The following is an 18,892-nucleotide window of genomic DNA, read 5'->3' as shown; positions in this document are numbered from 1 at the left end:
GTGTCCTCTCACCCCTTCTTTCCCTGGGAGATTGAGGATAGGCTTGTCTCCCCTGGCTTCTCTTAAATTAAGATAGGACTATAAATGTGCGGGTACATAGGCAGTAACTTAAAAACTCATTCTAAAGGCAATTCCAAAAGAGAAACTCCAAAAATGAAACTATCAAAGGCAACATCCCTCGAATAAGTAGATTATGCTCAGTTCATCTCTGTATTATTCCCTATAATCTCAAAGCTTGTGTTTCCCACATGACAAGCTGCAATAAGCCTGTACTGAATAGAGAAATAATTGGGAAAATGAGCGAGCAAACAAACAAACCCACTCAGAGTAAAATACATCTTCGTAAACAGTCAAACCTGAAGAAGTTTCCAATCTGCAGCACTTAATAGGAGATAGTAAAGAAGGGAGCAGATAGTGGTGGAGAGGCCAAGATCTAAGACTCCGATGTGCCACATGTGAAGGATGGTGCAAGGAACTGGCCAGAGCAAAGTGAGCCCAACTGTGGAGTCCAAACTGTGCTGTGGAGGGAAAATTTCCCGAGGACACAAGGAGGAGGGAATCCACCAGTCTTTACGTCACACATGCATCTCTACTAATAAATATTACTATGAAAATCATTTTAGCAGTGAAACACATCATTTTATTTAATAACCATTATGAACAACTTCCCTAAGCAGTTATTTTGAATGACACCACTTACTTGGAGATATATAGATAGATAGGCAGACAGATATCTGTATTTGTTTATAAAAAATATACTATTTCCTGTGTTTTTTTTAAAGAGAAGTCTCATAATTTTACAGCCTCATCTCCTCTATGCATTTATCTATAAACAATTTCTTAGTTCCATCTTGATGAAAGATGTAAGTATTTCACTATCATTCACGTGAGCCAAGAAAACGTTCGCCAAATTCTTGTAAAACACATAAATATATATCACAAAACTTAACCTCTACTTATCTAGATATGAAAAACAGCTTTTAGACAAGATGTGACATTAATTACCCAAAATACAAATAGTTTTATAAGTAAATGCTAAGAGAAAATTTGACATTTTGTAAATTTTTAAAAATCCTTCTGAAGCTTTGCTACAGAGCTAATTCTCTCACACATGAGCCTTTGAAAACACTAATAGTCAAAATGCCAACTGAATATTAAATACTTTCATTAGGCAACAATAGCATATACTGTTGATATTCCAAATGTAAAAGATTAATAATGGTCTTAGAATTCAATAGCTTTACATTTAATTGATTCACTCAAAAACATTTATTTAGTACCAACCATATTTGCCGGCTATTTGTCTGAAGTGCTGGAAATTTAAAAGTGAACAAGATAGTCTAGTCCTTACCGCCACCACCATGTAGTTTACACTCTGTCAATAAATAAATAAATATAACAGAAAATGTCAAATCATGGTAAGTGTTCTGATGAAACTAGAACAAGATGAGATTATTGTCACAGCCAATCTTTTAGGATGACATTAAAAATGAGGCTTGAAAAACAAAAAAATGAAACTAAAATCAGACCTGTCAAGAGGGGACAGACACTGAAGATCCAGGGAAAGAGGGTTCCAGACAGAGAGAATAGCAAGTTCAAGGGCTCTAAGATGGGAATAAACTTGGGGTGTTGGAGGAAAAGGAAGAAATAAGTGTACTCTGAGCAAGGGTGACCATGGTAGAGGTGAGGTTAAGTAGAGGTCAGATTGGTTAGAACCTGCTAAAATAGTTTGGATTATAGTCTAAGCACGAGAGCTTTTTGTTTTGTTTTAAATATAATTACAGGAAGTTTAAATATATGTGAAAAAGGAGAAAACAGCAAAATGAATTCTGGTATATTTATCACTCAGTTTCAACAATTATTAATTCATGGTTGGTCTTACTTAATCTGTACCTTTATTCATTTCCCATCTACTCCTCAGACATCATATCACTGCATCTATACACATTTCATATTTATCTCTAAAAGATAAGAATCTCTGCAAATACAACCACTATCACTATTATCATTACACTATTATTTTCAGTAATAATTTATTAAAGTCATCAACCATCTAGCCAGTGTTCAAATTTCCCTGTGTATTACTTCTTTAAAAAGCTTATTGGTTGAAATCAGAATCTAAATAATTTCCAGATATTGCAATTAATCAGTTATTTGATCTTTTAAATCTATAGATCACTGTTCCTTCACTTTTTTTCCTTGTAATTTATTTGTTGAAAAAATTGACTTATTTGGCTTACAAGATTTTCCACAATCTGGATTTCCTGACTCCATCCTCACAGTGTCACTTAACACGTTTCTCTGTCTCCTGTATTTCCTGTAAATTGGTAGTGAGACCTGGAGATTTAATCAGATTCAAGCTGAAGTTTCTAGCAATACTCCTCCATAGTTTGTTATATACTCCAGTAAGGAGGTAGGTAATATATAGTTCGTTCTCTCTCTCTCTCTTTCTCTTTCTCTATTTACACACACACACACACACACACACACACACACACACACACACACACTCACATATATAAGAAATCAGTGATAATGACTGACTTACATCTGTAACAAAACTTCATTAGGGGTTGTAAAATGTTCCTACTACAATTCTATTATTCCTTCTTTATTTATCAGCTGAAACATTTCTGTGCAGAAAAATTTCGTCCAGCAACTATATATTTAACAGTATAAGAAAAATAAAATAAATGCTTTTTTTTTTTTTTTACTGTCAAGTTCTCCAAATAATAAGATGGTTATCTAGCATATGGATGGTTTTAAGCAAGGAAGTTTTTAAAGATCATTTTGAATATCATTTGGAGAACAGAGTGATATATAAGAAAGCAAGAAAGCAGAGACACCACTTAGGAGGTTCTCGCAGTATTCTAAATAAATGATGATGAATTGTACTAGGTTGGCAGAGAAGGTGAGAGAAGTAGATAGATCTAAGATCTATTTGTAGCATAAAATCTAAAGGACCTGCTGATAGACTGTATATATAGGGTAAGGGAAAGAAAGAAATCAAGAATGAGTCTTAGATTTTTTGCCTGAGCAACCTGGTTACCGAAAACCCTAAGGGAGAAGCAGATTTAGGAAACAAAATCTGATGGTAATGATACGGGTAAAATTAAATCAACACTTACCAAATCTTTATCACTGGTTTTCTTGTTCTTTATGCTATCTGAAGATAATTAAACATTTTAGGAAGTAGAAATAAAATACTGTTTTATGATATTTTTCTATAATATTTTTTGCTGAAATAAAAAAAAACAGATAAGATAAATTTCTACTTTTTTCTTAGATAATTTATTTTCTCACCATATCCTCCCATACATATTAACAAAGAATATGCTGGGCAAAAAAATTTAAAGAATAGTATTAAATATTATTTTAATCCAGATTGATTATCAATCTCTCATATCAGCTAATAGACCACCACAAATATAAAGGACATACAAATAGCCAGGGTACAGAAAAAAGGAGAAACAGAGCTTAAAAACATTAAACAGTTGATTAGTATTAATGAATTAATCATGGGGGAAGGTAGGAACTCCAATTCACTTTTTAGAAGCTAATTTTCCATTGTCCCATTTCTATGTGAGTACCAATAATTCAAATTGTCCTGTTGGGTTTCCTTGCCTCTCCCTACAAAGTAAGAGGAAGACATGGAAGGTTTAAGAGAGAAGGAAAAGAAGAGCCTAATCTCAACATACCATCAATAGTAACCAAAATAATTAACATTACCTCCTAAATGACAAGATTTCTAAAGATACATTACCGGAATTTTCATACAGAAAAGGAGTATCAGATTTGTCACAAATCATTTCTACATATAATAAATTTAGAATATTGCTCCACTTTGATAATTTACATCTACAAAGTATCTGATTGACTGGTGAGATAAAAACGACAAACGAAACACTCCTTTGTAGTGAATCATTCAAATATGTATTGTACTTATGGATAATAGATTCTAAATGTTACTGATCTCCATTAGGTCCTATAACTATATTTATGTGTAAATATAGCTTATTGAATAGTAACTGGATTCCAGGACAGAATGACCTTTTTAATATGCAAATGATAGTTCTGGGTTACATTTCCCAGCCTCAACAACGTCCCTGTTAATTGGACTCTACTGAACTACTCAGAAGATGTAAAAGACACAGTTCTGCCAGCTAAAAAACAAACCACAGAGTGAGAAAACAAGATAAGCAGGAATATAATTCAAAAATTAACGATGAAGATCAAATAATCTCAATAATTAGATTACAGACAGAAATATCCTGGACCTATAGGGAACTGTTGAAGGAAAGGAGTCTGAGTTCATTTTAAAAAGCTTAAAAGTCATTATGTATAAAAAAATTTTTTTAATCTTCAATATATACACTGAAATACATAAATTAATTCTATTATCCCATGCAGTTATAAAACATTTTGAATTCTGAGATACAATTGTCCTTTAAGTACTATATTTTATCTTACTTATAAATGCTTTTCTTGAAATTTATTTTTAAGGAAACATAATTAAGTGCTTTGTGCTTCTGTATATTTTTCTTACTCAGAATCATCATGAATGTTTTAATGCAAATCAGTTCCATCAAACATCTTTATAGATGACAAATTATATTCTGAACATCAATTATTCAAAAATGCATAGTCAGAAGATTTCTAAACTGCTTGTTTAAACACAGAATGTACAAATCTCAGACAATATATCTATTAAAATTATCTGTAACAGATAATAGTTCCTTTTATTTATGTATGTGACATAAGGCTGACTGACTCTTACTCAACCTTAAATTCCTTAATCTACGGTCTCCATCTAAAAGATCACATTTTTTTCTTATATCTACTTCATTCCCATTGATTCCTCCAGGTAAAATTTTCCCTATGTTTCTGCTTTCTGATTTTCCTTATCCAGATGCTAAGCCTTACCCAAAGTAACTACTTGATAGTTTATTTCTTCATCAATCTTGTAATATATTATTCTTAACTTGGATAAGGTGAAAAACAGAGTTATCACTTAGCCTAAAAATTAGCAAGGCACATATTTTCATTTTCTTAACCTCTCTGATCTCTATTTCTTTGACTCCCTCTCAAAAATACTCTGCTTAAGTCCTCCCCTCAACTATAAAAATTAGTATAACAATTTCTAAGGAGTTGATTAGAATGTCACCCTAATTACTTTAAATGAGTACAGATATGCAGATCCAGAATTTCAAGGATTATCTGATCCTGAGGAAAACTTTTCTCCTGTTTTAGGTTGATTAGTACGAGGACAGCAATGTAGTACCACCGTGAGGTTATGCTTTCCAAGCAAACAAGACATTTCCATTAACAAAACAGGATGCTCACCTACCAGAAATATTTAGAATCTTATATTGTATAATAAATTCAAAGTTGAAACACTAAAGGGTAAGGAATATTTAGAGTCATTTGCTTACAAGAGCCATATAAAACATCCACCAACTAATTATTTAAGACACAGGCCACTCTAGACAATCACTGAAAAATTCACTCTCCCAATCTCCTTTTAGCAAGGTATTAATACCTTCTGTTTTTACTTTATTCAGTATATTTTCACAATAGCTTACAATTTTCAAACATAGACTGTAAACTATATATCTGATTGCATACTTTAAAGTAATTTCTTGATGACACTTACAGGGTTCTTACTGTAATCAATAAAATATGTGCAAATTCAATTTGAAGAAGAGAATGCACCCTGGATGCCACAAGTCTCACTTAAAGAATGTAATCTTATTAAACTTGAGACAATGACCCTTCTTACTTTTCTTTCTCATATCTTTTTCCCTTTCTTAATGTCAAAGCAGTGAAGAAAAGTTATCAACCCTAAAAGATCTTGGAGAAATCAGGAAGAAATAAAATTATGAAAACACACAAAAACAGAGCTGAAAAGGAACAAGGAATTGAGAACTACTAGAGACCTGTAGGCAAGTGCTGAAGTGGGTGGAGGAAAACAAAATTTTCCTGCCATTTGAACTCCTGATGCTCTGCACACCCTGAGGAGAGCAGCACAGAGGCACTGATAAGTTTGGGTTCTTTCATTTGTTAACTAATGTGACACACAAACAACAGTTTATATTTTCAGGAAAACTTCACCCTTTTTTTCTATATTGACTCTCACACAAAAATTCTCTCCCAGTCCCTCAAAAATGTTTTCTGTCACAAACAATAAAATACTTAGGAATAAATTTATCCAAGGAGGTGATCTATACACTGAAAACTATACAATTTTGACAAGAGAAACTAAAGAAGACACAAATAAATAGAAAGACATTCTGTGTTCATGAGTTAGAAGAATTAATATTGTTAAAACGTCGATACTACCAAAAGCAATCTACAGATCAGTGCAATCTGTATCAAAATTCCAATGGCATTTTTCACAGAAATAGAACAAACAATCCTAAAACTTATTTGGAACAAAAGACCCAAATAGCCAAAGCAATCTTGAAAAGAAAAACAAAGCAAGAGGCATCATTCTTCCTGATTTCCAACTATATTACAAAGCTGTGGAAATCAAAAACAGTATGGTATTGGCATTAAAACAGATACATAGATCAATGGACCAAAATAAAGAGGTCAGGAATAAAACCAAGCACATATGTTATTACTTTTCAACAAAGGAGCCAAGAATACACAATGGGGAAAATCTCTTCAATATGATATTGGGAAAACTGGACAGCCACATGAAAAAGAATGAAACTGCATCTCTGTCTTACACCATACACAAAAAATCAACTCAAACTGGATTAAAGAATTGAAAGTAGATCTGAGACTGTAAAACTCCTAGAAGGAAACGGGGCAAGCTCAACACCAGTCTTAGCAATGATATTTTGGATTTGCCACCAAAAGCAAAAGAAACAAAAGCAAAAGTAAACAAGTGGGATTACACCAAACTAAAAAGCTTCTGCTTAGCAAAGGAAATTATAGACAAAATGAAAAGGCAACCAAAAATATCTGTAAATCACATATCCAGTGAGGGGTTAATATCCAAAATATATAAGGAACTTACATAATTCAATAACCAAAACACAATAATCCAATTAAAAAACAGGCAAAGTACTAGCATAATCACTCTTCCAAAGATGACATACTAAAGGAAACAAAATCACTATCTCAAAGACATATCTGTATTCCTATATTCACTTCAGCACTATTCACAAAAGCCAAGGTACAGAAACAACCTAAGTGTCCTTAGATGAATGAATGAATAAAGATGTGGTACATATATACAATAGAATATTGTTCAGCCTTAAAAATGAAGGAAATCTTGCCATTTGCAACAACACAAACGAACATGGAGGGAATTATGCTCTAAATGAAATAAATTTGCAGGTGTGTATAATACATTAAGGTCAGTGTACCTTACATATTTCATTGTTAAGTAAATAGTTTTTAATGTTCTTTTTATAGGTTAGGGTGGTAGAAAAAAGAGACAGACAAATACTGCATGGTACCACTTTTACGGGAAATCTAAAAAAAAAGTTGAAATCATAAACAAAGGAGAACGGTGGTTGCCAGAGGTTGGAAGGTGGGAGAAATAGGGAGAGGCTGGTAAAAAGGTACAAACTTTCAGTTATAAGATGAATAAGGTCTGAGTATTGATGTATAACATGGTGCCTATTGTTGGTAACATTTAACTGGAATTTGCTAAGAGAGTAGAACTTATGCTAACACCAAAAAAATTTAACAAGTTTAAAAAAAATAAATATGTGAGGTGATGGATCTGTCAATCAATTCAATGGTGGGAATCCTTTCAAATCATCATGTTGTATACTTGAAATATATTTTAATATCATTTATCAACATACCTCAGTACAGCTGAAAATAAAGAAACATCCAGGATTCAAGTAAAAACATGGATGGATCTCACAGCATTATGTCGAGAGGAAAACATAAGACATAAAAGATTCTATTACATTATGTTTAAAGATGTGCAAAACTGATAAATATTTAAAGAAATCCTATCTAGAGTAGATTTTAAGCATTCTCACCACACACACCCAAAAAATTATGGTAATGTGAGGTGATGAATGTTAATTAACTTGATTGTGGTAAGTATATCGAAGCATACATATGTCACATCATCACACTGTAGAATTTAAATATATATAATTCTATTTGTCAATTATACCTCAAAAATGCTGAAAAATAAATACACATGAACTTATATATAAATAAATATTCATCAATCATATCTAGTTACCTCTGAGAGTGAGCACTGAGTGGGAAGGAACAAAAGGGAACCTCCTGCATATTAAAAATGTTCCAGATTTTGATCTGGGTAGCAATTATGCAGGTGTGTATAATTCATTAAGGTCAGTGTGCCTTACATATTTCATTGTTAAGTAAATAGTTTTTAAAGTTCTTTTATAGTTAGGGCGGTAGAAAAAAGGCAAAAAAAAAAAAAAAAAGTCAAGAAACATCTGGAGGGAAAAGTCACATCACAAATGGCTGCCCAGACCTTTGGGAAATAATTTGGCTTTATAATATAAACTCTTTGCAATACACAGAAAATATTTTTCATGCAAATATTTATAATGGGAGGAAACAAAATAAAAACACTGAATTTCTAACAATGGGAAGACTGAGTTATATATTTTCTCTCAAGTATATAGCTATTGTAAGGAGTACCTTTATTGAGAGAATGTTTTATGTGCCACTATAGCAGTCTGTGAAGCATGCTTCAGATATTTATCACACGAGTGAAATATAAAAAGCAATGTGCCTTTCTGACTGTCCAAGATTATGAATGTATATCCACTCTGATTTTCAAAACCAGGGAAGCAGTTCTGCTTCTCAGTTAAAAGATTAGTGGGAGATATCTAAGCAACAGACACCAAAGAGATACTGTTCCCCTGGACTCTTCTGTTATTTGAACCATACATTCAAATGTCTTTAGTCCCTGGTCCAGATACCACTTGTGAAACAAAACAAGGTAGGAGGAAAAGGAGTTAATCCATAATTTTCTTACTGCTTGAAGCAGCTGACATCTGCCTTTGCCACATTCTTCCTGGTTTGCTATCAATTGAAAAAGCAAGTTAATATTTATCCGTTTTGCATGGAAACTTATTAGATCCACAGAAATAACAAAAATGACACAAAGATAAAGGCTTAGAGCAGTGTTTCTCTACCAGGTATAATTTTGACCTCATCCTCAACCCAGGACATTGGCAATATCTAGAGAAAATTTCAACTGTCAAAAGTAGGGCTGCTATGGGGATCTAGTAGATAAAAGCCAGATATGCTCCTAAACATCCTTCAGTGCAAGGGACAGCCCCCCTCCTCTCCCAACAAAGGATTATCCAGTTTAAAATGTCCAAAGTCAAGTTGAAAACCTTGGACCTGGCCCTGCCATAATAGGGACCATAAAATTTTATCTCATCAGAACATCCTGATTTATCTTTTTGGCTATAAATTGGAGGTCAAAGGCCAGGTCTACAGAGACTATATAGCAATCACAGAAGAGGGGCAGCTAGCAGAAGCCTGAGTATGTACCGAACCATTACTGGAAACTTATCTGTGACTAAGGTATATAGTATTCCTGCTGCAACATTTCATATCTTTGTTTACAAATAATATACAACATCTATTTAAAATGAGGCAGCCACATCAATACTCAGAGGAATATTTATAGACATTTATGACTCAAAAGAAGATTCAACTAAAAATTAGAAAATAATAATAAACCTTGAGAAAATGTAAGAGGAAAGTAATTTAAAAATGAAGAATTTTATGCTATACAAAACCAAAAAGCTGAAGACAACCTTGACTATAAACCACTACAAAGGTAGCATAATAGAAGAAAATTATAGACCAATATCCCTCATAAACATAGGTTAAAAACTCCTCAAGTACTGGAAAAATAAATTCAGCAAACTATAAAAATGATAAAACATCATGACAAAGGGATTTAATCTCATGAATACATGGTAGGTCTAAGTTATAAAAACCAATGTAATTTATCACATTAGCAGAATAAAGGAGAAAAACTATATGATCTTCTCAACATACACATAGAAAAGCATGAGATAAAATTTAATACCCATTCATAATGATAATTCTCAACAAAGTAGGAACAGAACTATTTGCAGCTGATAGATGGTATCCATAAAAAACTACAGGTTACTTACTTGATGTACTTACTTAATGGTGAAATATTAAACACTTTGCAAACAAAGATCAGGAATAAGATGAAGAAATCCATTCTTACCACTGTACATTATACTGAAAAAGCCATTCAGCACTTTGCAGTAAGTCAAGAAAAAGAAATAAAAGGTCTAAATACTACAAATTGAAAGCTTCTTTATTCCTAGATGACATTATTACACATGGAGAAAACCCAATGGAATCTACAAAAACTACTATAATAAATGATTTTAGAAATATAGTCCCTAAGGTCAATATACAAAATGAAACTGTTATTTCCAAATATTGGCAATATACAACTAAAAATGAAATTAAAAGTAAAACAAAGATACCTAGAAATAAGCCTAATAAAAGATATGCAAGTTTATTACACTATAAAGTATTACTGTGAGAAATTTTAAAAGATCTAAATCAATGATAAGGTATATAATGTTCATGGATCAGAAGACTCCTTTTGTTACAATGGCAGTTCTCTCCAAAGTGAGCTATCACTTTCACATAATCCCTAGCAAAATTCCAGCAAACATTTCGAAGAAACTGACAGGCTGATTCAAAAATTTCTATGGAAATGCACACAATGTAAAATTCCCAAAATAATCCTTTAAAAAGAAAACAAATCCAGAAGCCTATCCCACAGCAATCAAAACTATGTAGCACTGGTGTAAGACAGATAAAAGAATACAGAATCCAAAAACAGAACCCCTTACACACACACACACACACACACACACACACACACACCCCTACACCTATCTACCTATCTATCTATACATATATACATACATAAATACATAAATACATACATACATACAAATTTTCCTTTCATCCAAGGCTTCTAGTCCATTAAATGGAAGAAAGCATCTTCTTATATTTAGTGCTAGAAAACTGGATACACACACACGGGAAAAAAATGAACCTCAACTTCCTTCTCACACCATACACAAAAATTAATTTGAGATGAATCACAGGCCTAAACATAAAAGCCAGAACCAAAATTAAAAATAATCTGTCCATCAAAAGACACCATTTAAAAATGTGTAAGTGAGTCCAAGAAAATATTTTTCTTTCCTTCTCTCTTTACCTCGCCCTCCTCAAACTCTCACTTGCACACATGCACTCATTCTCTCTATAGACAGATGAAGTTACATCTTATTATATAATAAATATGACTGATACGAGAATATTAAAAACTCTTACAAATCAACAAAGAACAATCATTTAAAAATGAGCAAAAGACTAAACAGACTCTTCATAAAAGAAGATACTCCAACAGCTATTAACCACATGAAAAGGTGCTCACATTCTTTGGTAGTCAGAGAAATGCAAACTTAAAACACAGTAAGATACCACTACACTCTTACCAGAATGGCTAAAATCAAAAAGAATGACAGCACCAAATATTGGCAAGAATATAGGGCAAATGATATTCTCACACATTGCTGGTGGGAGTATAAAATGGTATGATGACTTCGGAAAACTCTTCGGTAGCTTCTTATAAAGTTAAATGTATATTTATCCCATAACTCAGCAATCTCATTCCTAGTCATTAACACACACAAAAAAATAAAAAGCACATGCTCACAGAAAGACTTGTACAGGAGTGTTTATAATAGCAACGTTACACATAATAACCAAAAATAGGCAGGGAGGAGACAAACCAATTATCCATCAACAAGAGAGTAAATAATTTGCAGTATATTCATATGATGAAATAATATTTGGCAAAAAAGAACAAATTACTAATATATACAACACTGATAAATCTCAAAAACTTTATGTTGAACAAAGACAAAACTAATTCATGATTTAAAAATTTCAGAAAGTTGTTGCCTCTAGGGATAGGGAAAGGAGCTGACTGAAAAGGAGTACAAGGTAAGTTTCTGTTGTAATGCTCTTTATCTTGTTTTGGATATTGGATACATGGGTGTACCCAATATCAAAATCTCACCGAAAAGTTCACTTATCATCCTTGCATTTTACTATATGTAAATTATACCTCAATAAGGCAAAGTAAAATGACCGGTAAACTCAGTAAATGAAATCAAAAGCTTATTTTCCTCATAAAAGAGCAATAAAGTAAGACAACATTTTGAAAAATCTCATCAAGAAAAAATATCAGGAATAAGAAGAGAGGTGATATTATAAGAGAATAAGTACAATATCATACCAATAAAATGTTCAAACTAGATGAAATGGATCATTTCCTAAGAAACTAGGAATTAACAAAAACTGACACAAGAAGTAGAAAACATGAATGAATAAATATATAACACAAGAAAATGGAAAATAGTCAAAGACCAACTAACTCCAAAAGTCATTTGGTCCAGATAGTTTTGAAGTTTTTTCAATGTGGAGATAAACAAACACAAAAAAAGACTATTGCAATCCTACATTTTAAAACTAGTGTACTTAATCTAGCAGTGCATTAAAGGAATATGATCCCAGAAATGTAAAATTTGTTGAACACCAAAAGATCTATTAATATAGTTCATTAAATTAAGCAAATAAAGAAAAATGTTTAAAAATTATTACCACAAATGCCAAAGGAAGGAACTGATAAAATTCAATTCTCATTCCTCATTTTTTTAGAATTTGGAATATAATTTAATTCAAGTTTTTAAACACAGTAAAGCTTTGAGAATATATAAAGAAGGTCCTGTTTCTATTTTTAATTTTTTAAAAAGGATCTGAATACACAGAATAGTTAAATGAGTTGTCCAGAGTCTAATCCAACTAATTACTTCTGAAACTGAGAAAGTTAAAGGAGAAAGGAAATAGGCTGCAGTCAGTAAAAGTAACAATAGTACTGTAAGTGGGTCCAGCTTCTTTTCAACATTAAAAATGAGAAATCTGAGGTCAGCTTGAATTCCAAATTCCATCCTTAGTTTATATTATAGATTTGACTGTGCTGTAGATAAGATTCAGAATATCTTCTGGTGATGCTCTTTTCTGAGGGAGGCTAGGAAAGGAGCAAGAGTTATTCCTGAAGCTACACACAACGATGTGCTACTTGACTCTGGGCTTTCAGGGCACAGGGTACTTCTAGGAATTCAGTCTCTCAGCTGTCCAAACACAAACTGATTGACATATGACAGTAATCTTTAAGCTTCTCATGACCAAATGGTTCTTTGTATCCATTCTTGGTACCTAACTTAGGGTCTGGCAAATATTTCTTAGTACATGTTTTCTTTAAATGACTGAATAGGAGAAGGGAGAAGTTACAGTAAAAAAAATTTGAGCAATCAATGGACTAAGCTAAATAAGTAAAAATTGCATTAACATAAATATTCAATTTAAAAGTGATTATAAAATCCAGAGGCACAAAGAAAGTAATGTGTCTAAGTAAAAACTATTCTATAAGCTAAGGATGGAATGAGGAATTCAAGCTCGCTCAATTTCTAGTTCTCTGCATTGAATGTCTACATCTCTTGCCCTCTTCTTTGGATTTTCTATTTTTCAATGTCCCATGTTGCATTTTGAATTGTTTCTTTTAACCTATCTTCTGGTTCATTAATTTCCTTTTCAGTTTTATCTAATCTGATGTTAAATATAATGACTAAGTTTTAAGTAGTATATTTTTCAGTTCTAGAATTATTTGGTTCTTTTTCAAATCTGCTTGCTAATTTCTTCTAGTTTCCAGTTCCTTGCTGAATTTTCATTCTTAGGTTTATTTATTTGAACATAACAAGCTTAGTTGTTTATAGTCTATGTCTAATAATTCCAGTAACTCATCTTCATGGTCTATTTTTATAGTGCATTGTACCTGCTACTTCTTAATCATAGTATCTTTATTTTTTTGTAAATTATTCTACTGAGGTATAATTTATATGCCATGAAATTCACCCATTTTACATGTACAATTCAATGAATTTTTAACTGAAGTTTAATTTACATACAACATTATATTAGTTTCAGGTGTACAACATAATGATTCCTTTGTATACATTGCAAAATGATCACCACAATAAGTTTATTTACCATCTGTCACCATACAAAGTTACAAAATATTTTTTCTTATAATGAGAACTTTTAAGATTCACTTTCTTAGCAACTTTCAAATTTGCAATACAGTATTACTGACTACAGCCCCCATGCTGTACATTACATCTGTATGACTTATATATTTTGTAACTGGAAGGCTGTACCTCTTGATCCTCTTCACCCATTTTGCATACCACCCAGTATTCCTCCCCTCTGATAACCACCAATCTGTTCTCTGCATCTATGAGCATTGTTTTGTTTTGTTTGTTCCTTTGTTTTATTTTTTAGATTCCACACGTACTGAAATTATATGGTATTTGTCTTTCTCTATCTGACTTATTTTACTTGGCAACAAGGTCCATCCAAACGGCAAGATTTTATTTTTTATGGCTCAGTAGTGTTTCATTGTACAAATATACCACATCTTCATTATCCATTTATCCATCTTGGGACACTTAGGTTGTTTTAACACCTTGGCTATTGTAAATAATGCTGCAATGAACATCAGGGTGCATATATCTTTTCAAATTACTGTTTTGCTTTTCTTCAGATAAATACCCAGAAGTGGAACTGCTGGAACTGTATCATAGTTCTATTTTTAATTTTTTAATTAAATACTGCTTTTCCCAGTGACTGCACTAGTTTACACCTCCAACAACACTGCACAAAAGTTTCACTTTCTCCACATCCTTGTCAACACTTGTTATTTCTTGTCTTTTACCCATTCTGACAGGTGTGAGGTGATATTTCATTGTGGTTTTGATTTGCACTTCTCTAATAATTAGTAATGTTGAGTATATTTTCATGTAACTGTTGGCCATCTGTATCTCTTCTTTAGAAGAATGTCTATTCAGATCTTCTGGCTATTTTTTAATCAGATTGTTTGCTTTTTTGTTATTGAGTTGTATGAGTTCATTATGTATTTTGGTTTCCATGTCATGGATCATTATAAAAGGGTAAACCTCTGGAATATTATTAACATGATCAAAATAAACACGTGCTATTTATTTTGTGTTTGTTTACTTGCATACTGCCTAACTCCCATACTAGATTATGCAAGAGGGTAGGGACTGTGCCTGTTTTATTCTGCATGTAGTGCCTGACACATAGGAGGTAAGATATACATATCTGTAAAATAATTATAAGTGAATGAACTAATTCAGTTTCTGAACCTTACACAAGATTTTAATTTTGTATAAAGTTCTACACTAACTAAAGTTCACCTTTTATATATGTAATCACTATCATAAGAGCATACCAAAATCTCAGGTTCAAAATCAGATAATAAATCAGTAATACCTTCAGCTTTCAAATGGTTTTAAAGGCAATTTGAAAAAATAATATCATAGAAGCATTTACTGATAGCAACAATGACATCTCACAAAAAAGCAGGAGGGGCAGAAATCAGGTTAGAGATTGCAAAGTAATACCACTCGAGGAGAGACAAGGAGAGTAAGAATCCCAACTCTCAATCACTAAATAGTTATTCACTTTCTCAACTATAGAGCTGTCTCCAGCATCTTAATAAAGCTGATGCTTTTGCAAGTTTCTCTGTTCACAGTAAACCTGGATCTGATTTCCTTCGGGCTTTGTAAAGACACTTTCATGCTCTAAGGTGGTTCTAACAAAATACTTAATGTATCTACTCAGTAAATACTTTTCAAATAAATCAAAAATTTTACAGCACAACACAGGAAAAGAAACAAACCCGTTTAAGTAGCTGTTAGTTTTCATTTCCTCACTTGGTTTCATGGGAATTAAATAAATATCAAGCAAAAAGCACCCGAATCTGCTAAAAATATGAGTGTTTTAAATGCTGTGACACAAAGTAGTAGAAAATAATTAGCTTCAATCTTTCCCTCTATAATGTAACAAAACTTGGATTTCAGCTGACAACTTTGATACTAGGTTTTAGCCCAAAGTAATTTAGAAATAGGTAAGTCAGAAATTCCTTAAAAATAAATTAGAGTTTATAATGAAAATGCTGAAAGACGCTTCTTTATAATAATGCCTGGTGAGACTATATTTTAGAAATGACTACATCATAATATGTATGCAAGTGTTATATATTAAAATGCAACAATGCAACAGCAACACTGCCTAGTTTATAATTCAATCAGGACCATGAAAATTCAGTAAAATGTTATAAAGAAAATGTGGCAGCCATTATGGAAAACAGTATAAAGAGTCCTTAAGAAATTAAAAACTGACTTACCATATGATCCAACAATCTCACTCCTGGGTATATATCCAGGGGGAACTCTTAATTTGAAATGATGCATACACCCCAGTGTTAATAGAAGTACTATTTACAATAGCCAAGACGTAGAAACAATGTAAATGTCCATCCACAGATGACTGGATAAAGACATTGTGGTATATTTACATAATGGAATACTACTCAGCCTTAGAGAAGAATAAAATCATGCCATTTGCAGCAACATGGATGGACCTAGAGACTGTCATTCTAAGTGAAGTAAGTCAGAAAGAGAAAGGAAAAAGAAAAACACCATATGATAACTCTCATATGTGGAATCTTTAAAAAAAAAAAAAAAGACACAAATGAACTGACTTACAAAACAGAAACAGGCTCACAGACATAGAAAACAAACTTACAGTTACCAGGATGGAAAGGGGGGTGGGAAGGGATAAATTGGAAGTTTGAGATTTGCAGATATTAACTATTATATATAAAATAGACAAACAACAAGGTTCTACTGTATAGCACAGGGAACTATATTCAACGTCTTGTAGTAACCTATAATCAAAAAGAATATGAAAAGGAATACATGTATGTATATGTATGACAAAATTATGCTTTACACCAGAAATTGACCCATTGTAAACTGATTATACTTCAATTAAATAAAAAGAGAGAAATTTATGAACCCCCCAAAAAAAGAAAATGTGATGTGACAATAAAGTATACTAAGTTAAAATATAATGTAAGCAAAGATTTATTAGAACTTTCCCATTTAGAAGATTTAAACAAAAGAAAATATCAATATAAATACTAACGACAGAAGGCAGGGAAGTACAAACTCAGTACAGCATAAAAATTGTTGACTTCCATGTGACCAGTGTATACCATAGTTGCTTATGAAACCATATCCATCTTGAGATGATCATACCCCTAGATCAAGACCAAAATATAAATTTTAAAATACACATAAAACTTAAAATAAGAAACCTTAGTATTTCTTCTTCTAGAATCCTTAGTCAGAGCTCAGCTTTCTGCTGCTGTAACCTTTTCTGCTATTACACCTCATGCTTTGTTTTTGATAGTCACAAGTCACCATTTCCATCCACTCCTGCTTTTGAACTCTCCACACCTATTCAGCAACAATAATGGTTGTCAAAGCAATGTGGGTCCAAAGACCCAGCATAAATAATTCTACCACCATCAAAGAAAAACAGTAAGCCTTCATTAACTGAGAAGCTAAAACTGAAGAATCATCTTCACGTTTCAAAGCAAAGTAGAAACCCAGAAGCATTACACAGACAACTTCTTCATTATAAAGCTATATGCAGGCCTCCACATACATCTCACAGCAGGGAGGGTATAGTTAAATGGTAGACTGCATGCTTAGCATGCACGAGGTCCTGGGTTCAATCCCCAGTTCTTCCATTAAAAAAACAAAATCTCATGACACCAGTGCATAGTTCTTCTTAAAACAAGTAACTTACAATGAGTTTTCTTAAATGACACCATTTTCTCTAATTTCATCTTAAAAAATACTGGATTTGTCTACTTGCATTGGTGTGTCCTAATGAGTTATTCACTAACTCAGTGGTTCTCAACAAGGAACAATTTGCTCCCCAAGGGACAGCTGGAGATGTCTGGAGACATTTTTCCTTTGTAATGAATGAGGAGAGGGGTGATACTGGCATCTGATGAATATTTAGCAGCTAGAGATGCTGCTAAAAATTCTACAATGTACAGGAAAGCCCCTTCCAAAACAATCATTTAACCCAAAATATCAATAGCACCACTAATGAGAAAACTTCCTCTAACTTCTTTTTCTTACCAAGCAGCAATTCCCCACAGTTCCCCTTATCTTTAACCCAAATAAACATTCAACCCATCGACCAAAAATCAGAACTAAACTTAAGGCAAAGAGGAGGAGTGAAGTATGCAGATGATCTCCAAGAACAACTGACTCATTCATTCATTCAATAACAGTACTGTCAGACCATCTGACACAGCAGGAGGCATTGAGGATACTGTGGTGCTAAGACAAGATCTCTGCTTTCATGGAGCTTATGTTCTAGTGATTCTCAGGTTGAAGAAACATTCAAACTAAATGTTCATATCTTCCATGCCTGACACATTCTGGAAAACTGATGTAGCTATGTACATAGTTCTCAATGACAGAGCATTCATTCTATTTTTGGAAATATTTTCATTTTAATGAGCCAAAATAACCCTCTCGGTAGTTTTCACCCTCTGATCATAGTTCTGCTCTCCTGAGTCATTAAAAACCAATCCCTGCTCTACATGACAGCCCTTTACACATTTAAAGACAGCTCTGAATTTTGTCTCCCAAAGGCTAAAACAACTCCTCCTGTGACTCTGACAGCTCTTTGTAAGATGTGATCCTTAAGACTGGAAGAAAATGAATAAAAATACCAAGGTTTTTTAAAAATTTAGGCTATTAATTAGTAATTAATAAATTTTCTTGAGCTATTCCTCTCAAATTCACAATATTGTTTTAATAATAAAGAATATAACATTTACTACCCCCAATAT

The 18,892-nt window shown here is 32.6% G+C and overlaps 1 protein-coding gene across 2 annotated transcripts in view; it reads right to left on the bottom strand.

Moving 5' to 3' along the window:
- NUBPL (NUBP iron-sulfur cluster assembly factor, mitochondrial) overlaps positions 1 to 18,892 on the bottom strand; it is a 176,702-nt gene that overhangs the window by 61,563 nt on the left and 96,247 nt on the right. The gene's annotated exons all lie outside the window — the stretch shown is intronic.

This window comes from Camelus dromedarius, chromosome 5 (genome assembly GCF_036321535.1).
Source record: "Camelus dromedarius isolate mCamDro1 chromosome 5, mCamDro1.pat, whole genome shotgun sequence".
NCBI classification, from domain to species: domain Eukaryota; kingdom Metazoa; phylum Chordata; class Mammalia; order Artiodactyla; family Camelidae; genus Camelus; species Camelus dromedarius.
This window is presented reverse-complemented; position numbering and strand designations above follow the sequence as displayed.